The sequence below is a fragment of the Priapulus caudatus genome, unplaced genomic scaffold, assembly GCF_000485595.1.
Source record: "Priapulus caudatus unplaced genomic scaffold, Priapulus_caudatus-5.0.1 Scaffold550, whole genome shotgun sequence".
In the NCBI taxonomy this organism is placed as follows: Eukaryota; Metazoa; Priapulida; class Priapulimorpha; order Priapulimorphida; family Priapulidae; genus Priapulus; species Priapulus caudatus.
The window spans coordinates 48,890-58,749 of record NW_014577611.1 but is presented as its reverse complement, the minus strand read 5'-3'; the positions used below and the strand labels follow the sequence as shown (position 1 = coordinate 58,749).

At 42.6% G+C, this 9,860-nt stretch overlaps 1 long non-coding RNA gene across 2 annotated transcripts in view; it reads right to left on the bottom strand.

Annotated features, from left to right (window-relative positions):
- Nucleotides 1-3,415: 3,415 nt before the first annotated feature.
- Nucleotides 3,416-9,860, bottom strand: part of LOC106811545 — a 16,927-nt gene continuing 10,482 nt past the window's right edge. For both annotated transcript variants that reach the window (XR_001394154.1, XR_001394153.1), the window contains exons 3-4: nucleotides 4,761-4,906; nucleotides 3,416-4,525 (exon numbers count right to left, since the gene is read on the bottom strand). This is a non-coding gene — a long non-coding RNA (uncharacterized LOC106811545). The remainder of the gene's footprint in view (nucleotides 4,526-4,760; nucleotides 4,907-9,860) is intronic.

Below are 9,860 nucleotides of genomic sequence, written 5' to 3'. Positions count from 1 at the left end.
CGTATGGATATCTTTTCTTAAAATATCTTGCCAAGCGTACTAAAATCTTTTTTCGCAAAACTCGGATTTCAGCTGATGCATAGCCCATCCCTGAGGGCCGCAGTCAAATGGTTTTCCTTTGCTAGAATGCCTCAAAAAGCCAAGCGTGTCCCGAGGCGGGGGCGGCCGGGGGCGGGGGGGCGGGGCCGGCGCGGGGGCGGTGGGGGCGCGCGGCCGGCTGCCGGAAGGAAACATATACGGTCCATAGCGGGTCGTGCGATGCATCTGAAATACCATCGTTTTCCGAATATAGCGTTTTATTCTTTGCCGACGCATGATGCATCGCCAGACATGCGTCGTCATTTTTCGTCATAGAAGGAACATCAAGCCGGCCACGACCACGGTACCTCCACTTTTTGGCGTGTGTGCAGGTGCAATTTGTCGATTTTGTTTCAGTAATGGTCTGTGGATTGGCGTATTCGGCTGACTAGGCTGAGCAATAGCTTCTCCAATGCCGCTGTCGCTCACTGACCTCTCACCATGATATCAATGTCATCGTCCCAGGAGAAACAGCTCATGGCCACATGTATAACCTTAAAAGAACGTATACTAGTTTGAAATTAGGAATAAAATAAACGAATAAATAAATGAATAAATATGATAATGAATGCATATAATAATAAAATATTTAAATAATTAAATAAATAAATTAAATATTAACCGTCCCCGTTGACACTTGTTTATTCTCTACATGTATAGTCGACTACGGTGGCAATGCGAATCGCTTATAATGCCTATAGATCGATGACTTCATGTTTGTAAAAAGCCATCCTTTAATGAATTCATTGAATAGAATTGCTTCTATCAGTCAAGCTACACAATTCAAACAATAAGAAGTTTCAGTGTATTTTTTTATTTTTTTTGCATTACATAATCACATATCGTATGTTTTAGCAAACACACGATGCAACGTAGTAAAATCCGTCAGACAGTTTAAGCGGCATTATTACCGTAGAGTGCGCCTCAAATACAAAGTAAGAAATGTTGTTTTCCCGAAGTATCATATCCAATATCTTCATCAGTGACATCATCTCCAGTATTGTACTTGCGTGATAACACGAGGTAAAATTGTGCTGTCTGTCCAAGGAAGCGGTGCACGTCGACATTCGTTACTTATGCGGTGGTGGCACGACTGGATCCACGCGTCCTATCCCGGCGTGAGCAGACTATTTGTCACATGGCTCGCGTATGTATCGTTCACGATACATATCATATCGTGCTATGACTACCGGTATTGGCATACAGAAGCGTTTGTCATACACAGCAAAATAGAAACAACGAGCTGGCTCCGTGTCATCGGCCATACTTCACCGCGCGTTCCGCATCTGGTTTCACCATTCACGCCCCGCGTTGAAACTTGTCCAGGTAATAATATGGTACGCGAGTATGGTGCGCGATGCGCGTATTCGTCTCTTCCTCTTCGGCGTGTGTGCATTGCAGGCGGTAGTGCGATTAGTGGAAGGTGAAGGACGGACCTTTTTTATGCGAAATCCTTGCGATATGGGACGAGTTTGAGTAATAGCATACGTAATTTAACAAATCACGGGAAATTCCCTATTCCTAAATGGGATTTGCCTACTAGAATGACAACAACTAAAATCCATTTTACATGCCAAAACATTCACTAATACTGGATTTAGTCAGATAGTTGCTCTCTGCTTATTATAAACTATAAAATAATAAGCAGATATAATTCCCACATTTTCAGTAAGCTTCCCGTTTCTGTGTCTTGTAGTTGAGCAGAACGTCGCGCTTACCCACAGTATGTTTCGTCTTGTAGCTACGTATACAAACCTGGTCAGGCCACCAGCTCTACACCGCCGAAATTGTCTTCTCCTCGCCAGCCCGTAGCGTCCGGGTCGCGGGTACTACGTGTGTGATACAACAGTTTCTCTACTGACTTGATTCTATCATCGCTGAAAACTTGTAACGTGTATATATTCCGCCACAAAACTCGTTATTTAACAAACTGCGGCAGTATGCAACCACAGCGATACCCTAGCCGCCAGCACAAAAAATATCTGCTAGAATTGTATACTTTGTTCCTCAGCCCTAACATGCGGGTCTGCCGCCATGCGCAGTTACACACTAAATAACTAACTATTTTGCATCTCACACACGCATTATAAAATGGAGCCGGCGGTACCCGTGTGAAGCATTTCTGGGATTAAAAGTCTATTTGCGATGCTCTTGTAAAAGATCGAGTATAACGCCCTAGCTTGCACGCTACCCCGGACAGAGTGGCGCGTCTTTTCTTTTTTTTCTTTTTTCTTTCTTCTCTGGTGGCCCGCCGCTGTTTCCTTTTTTGGTTTCTTTCCTTCTTTCGTTTTCTGGCCCCGTTTTTCGGTGTTTTTCTCCTTCTATGGCGCAATTCTCCATATCAGACTATATGTACGCTGTAATATATTCGCCGCCAAAACTCGTTATTTAAACAGCGATATGCGGGCATATGCAACCCAGGATATGACTGCCTGCCACATTATTAGCAATATCTATAGAACTTAAGATTTGCTTCCTCAGGCCTAAATGCGGGCCGCGCATGCCGCCAGCTAACTCACTAAATAACTGTCTATTTTTGATGCACAAAAACGTAGTTTGCAAATGGAGCGGGGCTACTCGTGTGTTAGATTTATGCGGATAAAACGTTCTATTGATATTGGGCTCTTGTAAAAGATGTACAAGCGCCCTGCTTCGCAGGTCGTGTTTCTGGCAGAATTCTCTCAGTACATGCAGGTACGGCCTAATAACCGCGTTTAGAATACAATCGTTGACAGTTTACTACATTTACGCGCTTACTTCTTATACAAAAAGTAAGTACGCATGTGCACAGACACGTACAAAGATAAACGTATTATTATAGACCCTTACTTAGACTTAGACAAGTGTGCTGGAGTGACTAGGTGCACCCGGCAGATAGGTGCGGGGTCACTCCAGTCACTCCAGCACTGCCTAGGCAGTCAGCAGGCCTAGGCAGTCACTCCAGCACTGCCTAGGCAGGCAGGCAGTTCACTGCCTAGTCACTCCAGCACACTGGACCTGCACGTGTGGTGAAAGCCTCAAAGCGTCTCAGGCCTACAGGGCCTCTGGTCAATAGAGCGCATTCCAGATGTCTTCCATAGTCTTGGTCCTCCCGGCAGTCACATTCGATGCACCCAGTATCAATGTCATCCCCACTCTCAGCATAAGGTGCCCTGCCATCGACAACTCTGTCCCTGAGTGATTCTTAGGCCATAACCGGGTATTGCCATGCCTGTATTCATCTGCTCGGCCGTGGGAGGATTTCCTGGGACACGAGTAAAGCCTCATGTTGGCGTTCGCCATAGAATCTCAAAAATTCGATCAAACCACACATCGCTCAATATATTAAAAACAAATAGATTGATGCAGAGTTTTATTGACATTTTGAATTATATTGACACAGCAGAGAGGGTACATCAGTCATCATCCGTCCACTATGATTGGTGATGTTTTATTCAGAGACCCGTAATTAATTTTGATTAAATATAATCACGAATTAACCAGCAGCTGCCTTATTATAGCTACGACGAAAAGCAAGGAAAGCGCTTCCTGTTGTACGTCCAGTTAAAGAAAATATTCTAATCAAATACAAATTGATCGGCCGAATGTTGACGATAGTGTGCTACAGCAACCACGTGACCGCATAGACTGGTTCCCTACTTTTCACTTTGTTAATCGTGCGGGAATATTTCGCACTCGTTCTTCATAGTAGATTTATCACCGACGTAACGAGACAGGGAACCAGTCTATACTGAGGTCATGATGTTGTTATGTTGATAAGTGAACGCGTATATGAAAATTAACCGGTGCCTTCGTGGTTGCATGCAACATCTCAGCTTACAACACCCAGTATGGACTAAATTACTACCAGAATGATCAATACCACAAGAAATATCGCGTTTAACGAGTGTGTTTTTTTCCTAATCGACATAAATAAATGATGAATAGTTAAATGCAATACACGTAGGACCAGAAAATAATTACAAAATCGAATACGCGCACTATCTGCACCACGTATATAAAGTTATAAGAACCGGAAGTATGCGTTATGAGCGATATAATAACCGGATGTAGACGTTACGAGAGACGCTGACTATGCCAAATATTCAATTGCACGGCGTGTTATCGATTGAATGCAAATCACTATAAGTACTTCGACATGCGGTTGGGTACGCGTGATCTAGTGCCGGTAACTACACCGTATGAAGCTGTCGACAGTGATACTATTTTTACTAACGTGAAACTACGACGAATTATTAATTTTCGAAAAAAAAAATTCCCCATTTAAGAGTTTTCCATCATCTCTCTGTCGCGCCCTTGATCGCGTGCAGTAAGTAACCACTGACGCTTTCATCGATAATGATGATGATGATGATGATGTCCAATCCGCGAATACTCTGAATCGTCTGCTGAGGTATGACGTCACTCACATCCGGACACGATCAGAAAGCGCTCGACCCGCATCCGGCTGTAAACGAATTTGTATGTGGCGTCATTCGATATGTAGGCAATCCGATTATATAATATAGTAGTTCGTGATACGAGATATGATCCCGACTACGACCCACTAATCCTTTCAAAACTGCTAATTGAACGCGCATGGGGCTCTTTTCCATGAATAAAAATGTATGCTGCCGAGTACTAAGAGTAGACATATAGAACACTAACGACACCTCTCGGCGTAAAAGAAGTTTAATGCTAACCTTTCTCATTGCCTGTCGGATTTGCAATAAACGATCGGGGCCAATCCGGAAGATGACGTCACTCTCTCGCTGTATCCGGGACAGCAGGGGGCGTTGCAGAGCGGGACACCCTTGACGCTTTTCCAGCCGGCCATGCAGCATCCCATCTATACGAAATATAATGTTTACACCTGTAGTCGAGGTCGACTGAGAATATACTGTGATCAATATGTAATGATAGAATGCAGGCACGTACGCGTACACGCCATCATGACACAGCCAGACGTAATGATGCACGCACGCAGACTCACACACACACTCATGCACACACACACACACACACACACACACACACACACACACACTAATAACTGCGTCGTGGCTTTTAAAATGACTATTGCGAGATTTTTGCCAGAAAAACTAAATATAGCTGAATATATGTGTCTCACCTGACAGCGAAATATCAGCTGATTACGACCAACATTAAAAATACTAAATTTATGCGCGTTATAGGATAGAAGAATTGATATGAACACATCGTAACAGCAATGCATTTATCGTGTCGCGACAATGCCTAATGGCAGAATTGGTAAACTTGTATTTGTGTCGGTGATTAATTGAGAACAAGTGGCATGATTTGAGAGAGCCATGCCTTGTCTATGGCAGATAACGGTGGCTACAAGCTAATCCACACTTCCGCCTAGTTCAAGATAACAGAAAACGAATGTTTACGAAACTAGTTCGAAACGCAGTAGTTTCGAAACTGGTAGTTTTTGGTGAATACGAAGATTCTAAGACATTTTATTGTTACTCTGGACAATTGCTGTTACCCACGCAATAACGATAGCTGTCATGAAATTGGTGAAAACACTGGAAAATTCTCGCATAATCGCTTTATAATCGATAGTTATCATGATCTAACTTAATATACGTGCTCTGATAATGGTAACTGGCGGTAAACAAAGATGGAGCCACTGAACTGTATATTATAACTTTCTCTCTCCTCATGTGTCTCTGTCTCTCCCCTCACTCTTCCCACTCTTTCCCTTTCTCTCGTTCTCGGAACCTCTCCCTCCTCCTTTTTCTCTTTTCTAAACGCTGATAGCGATACCACGTTATATACTATTTATTTATTCATACACTCACCCACACACGCACGCACGCACGTACACACGCACGTACATACGCACGTACGCACGCATGCACGTACATACGCACGCACGCACGCACGCACACACAAGCACATTAACTTTGTTACATTACATTTCCTACATGAGCAGAAATTTTGGAAATATGGTGGTACATGGTGATATGGTGGTACATACACGAAATTTTGGTGATATTGGAAATAACGTGATATGAAACACTAACCTAACTCACATTCGTTATTCCTCATTTAGATCAGAAACGGGGCGGAATCATCGCACCTCACGCTTACTGATTAGCGCGCGTGCTGGAGGCTGAGAGACAGCTCGCCCCTTGACCAATGAACGCTATCTGAAATTACTGTATGAATGTAACGAGCGGGTCGTGTTCGTGGGACACGCTCTTTTCAAGCAACTCTTGGACTACTTTCACAGTGCAAAGAAATATTTCGAGGATTCACGCTTCTTGTCTCGTGCGTTTTTGCTATACTATTGTACATGGATAGGGCCCGGACGCGTCGGCGACGTGTCGCCCAAATGAAATGACGTAGGGCTGACGTTAAACATTTAAAAGAAGCATGAGTTCTATGCGTGGATTACGCTACGAAAGAATCCTAATCATATGTATACTGTGAGAATGTGTCGTTTTAAATTAATTAAACTAATTTACCGGTGGTTGTAACTGCCTAACCTTAATAGAATCTCAAAAATTCGATCAAACCACACATCGCTCAATATATTAAAAACAAATAGATTGATGCAGAGTTTTATTGACATTTTGAATTATATTTGAAATATGTACACGTCTTTCTGTAAAGGAAGACAAGGTTTTTAATAATATTCCGCCAACCATACACATTGTAACGCCACCAACATGTTATTTATAAAAACTTTTTATAAATAACATGTTGGTGGCGTTACAATGTGTATGGTTGGCGGAAAATATGGTGTGTGTTTGTAAACCGACATATGGTTGGATATGGTGTGTGTTTGTAAACCGACATATGGTTGGACACTAAATTGACAAACCGTACACCATTATATGACTAGCCTATGTGGAATGAAAAACGATCTTTATTGGCACATCACGAAAATGACAAGTGAACGCGATACGCGCGGGCGTCTGCTAACGACGCGTTTTAACTCGTCATCACGCGCGTGATTGTGACGATAGATCGCGCTTTTGTTGACGCGACGCCGAACACGTACGCTGCCGTTGCTGTGCAAACAGCGTGAATGAGACGCCGCGGCCATCTGTAAAGCATCCATTCATCCGCGATGCTGAGAGAGCGAGCTGCGCGCACGACAACGATTCAATTGCGGCTGACGCACTTAGCACCGCACACATGAAACCACATTGACGCGGTGAAGGGGAGAGTGACGCGGGCGCATCTATGAAATTGAATTCGAATTGCGTGTGGAATGATTGAATGAAGTCAAATATTTACGGATAACAATGCGTAACGAAAGGTGCGATGGGAGTAGAGGGAACCTACGTCTTCTACGTGCTATCATGAATGTCATCTATGAACAATAAGAGGAAAGGAGTTGTTATCAGAGCAATGGATAGTTTAAATATTAGTCATCGTCCTAACTTTCCAGATATAAACCGTTGTCAGACCGAGCCCAAAGATTACTTCTTGTCCTAACGTTTTGAGAAAAACCGTTGACCGAACGATTGTTATACATCTCAATCACACACTCTAGCTCTAACCTTTTGTGCTAACCCGTTGGCTGGAGCACAGGCACTTGAAGCATTTCAACTGTAAACACACGCCGGCGCCATTGCGCGCACACTGACACATAAATATAGAGTCAGTGTGCTCTATATTTATGTGTCAGTGTGCGCGCAATGGCGCCGGCGTGTGTTTACAGTTGAAATGCTTCAAGTGCCTGTGGGCTGGAGTTTTCCATTAGTTATACTCGTGCACTATACCAGTAACTCTCATCCTATAACGTCATAGTGGAGTTCGGGGTAGTGATTAGCGCGTCAATTAATTAATTAATTAATTAATTAATTAATTGTGATTAGAATGTGACGCTGTTTGCTATGCGTGTGATAATGCATGCTGTCTGTTGATAACGGCAAGAATGAATATTGCGCCCGTTCACCACTGTGTCAAAATCAAAAGGTCATTCCTGTCGCTGATTAATATTTTTCTGTCTGTCCAAGGAAGCGGCGCACGTCGACATTCGTTACTTATTGCTGGTGCTGGCACGACTGGATCCACGCTCCTATCGGCTTGAGAGACTATTTTCACATGGCTCGCGTATGTATCGTTCCCATACATATATATCGTGCTATGATACGAGATTGCATACAGAAGAGTTTGTATAATAGCAAATAGAACAACGAGCTGGCGTGTCCGTGTCATCCTACTTCACCGCGCGTTCGATTGTTTCACGTTCACGCGCCCGCGTGGAACTTGTCATATACATGGGTACGCGAGTATTGTGCGCATGCGTTATCGTGCTCTTCCCTTCGGCGTGTGCATTGGAGCGTAGTGGATTAGTGGAGGTGAAGGAACGGACCTTTTTTATGCGAAATCCTTGCGATATGGACGATGTTTGATAATAGATACGTAATTTAAAACACGGGAAATTCTAGTTCCTAAATTGGATTTGCCTACTAGAATTGACAAAATAAAATCATTTTTACATGCAAAACAATCACTAATACTGGATTTAGTCAGATAGTTCGTCTTGTTATACAAACTATAAAATAAATAAAGCAGATATAATTTCCACATTTTACAGTAAGTTTTCCGTTTCTGTGTTTGTAGTTGAGCAGAACGTCGCGTTACCCACATATGTTTGTTCTTGTAGCTACGTATACAAACCTGGTCAGGCACCAGTCTACAGCGACTTGTCTTCTCCTGCAGCGTAGCGTGGTACTAGTGTGTGTACAACAGTTTTGTACTGACTTGATCTATCATCGTTGAAATTGTACGTGTATATATTCGCCACAAAACTCGTTATTTTAACAGATACTGGGCATATGCAACCCAGGATATAGCCGCCTGCCACATTAGAAAATATTCTAGAATTGTATATTTGTTCCTCAGGCTAAAATGCGGGTCTGCGCATGCGCATTTACACACTAAATAACTAATATTTTGATTCACAAACGTATTTAAAATGGAGCGGGGGTACCCGTGTGTAGATTTCTGGGATAAAAGTCTATTGCTATGGCTCTTGTAAAAGATGGTATAACGCCCTAGCTTGCACGGTACCCCGGACATAGTGTTTCTGGCAGAATTCTCATATAGATACATGTACGTGTATATATTCGCCGCAAAACTCGTTATTTAAACAGATACTGGGGCATATGCAACCCAGGATATGACTGCCTGCCACATTATTAGCAAATATTATAGAACTTAATATTTGTTCCTCAGGCTAAAATGCGGGCCCGCGCATGCGCAGTAACTCACTAAATAACTGTTATTTTGATGCACAAACGTATTTGAAATGGAGCGGGGGTACTCGTGTGTAGATTTATGGGATAAAAGTCTATTGATATGGCTCTTGTAAAAGATGGTACAACGCCCTAGCTTGCAGGTCGTGTTTCTGGCAGAATTCTCTCAGATACATGAGGTAGGCTAATAACCGCGTTTAGAATAAATCGTTGACAGTTTTACGTTACGCGCTACAGAGCTTCTTATACAAAAAAGTAAGTGTGTGCACAGACACGTACAAGATAAACGTATTATATAAACATGTACTTTTTAAGATTATTTGAATGGCATGCCGATTATAATTAATAAAGTAAGGCATGAAAATAGAAATTTATCATAAAGATGTACTCCCGAGTGTGTGCTACAAGTGTATAGTTTCAAGACAAAATTATGTGTGTATATGTCTTATGGCTTCATACACTACCTACAATTCCCGACAGTATATTTCAGCAGGTAGACATAGCATTTAAATATTAGTCATGCACGAATCCATTAATAACCCTAAAAACTTCACTGGA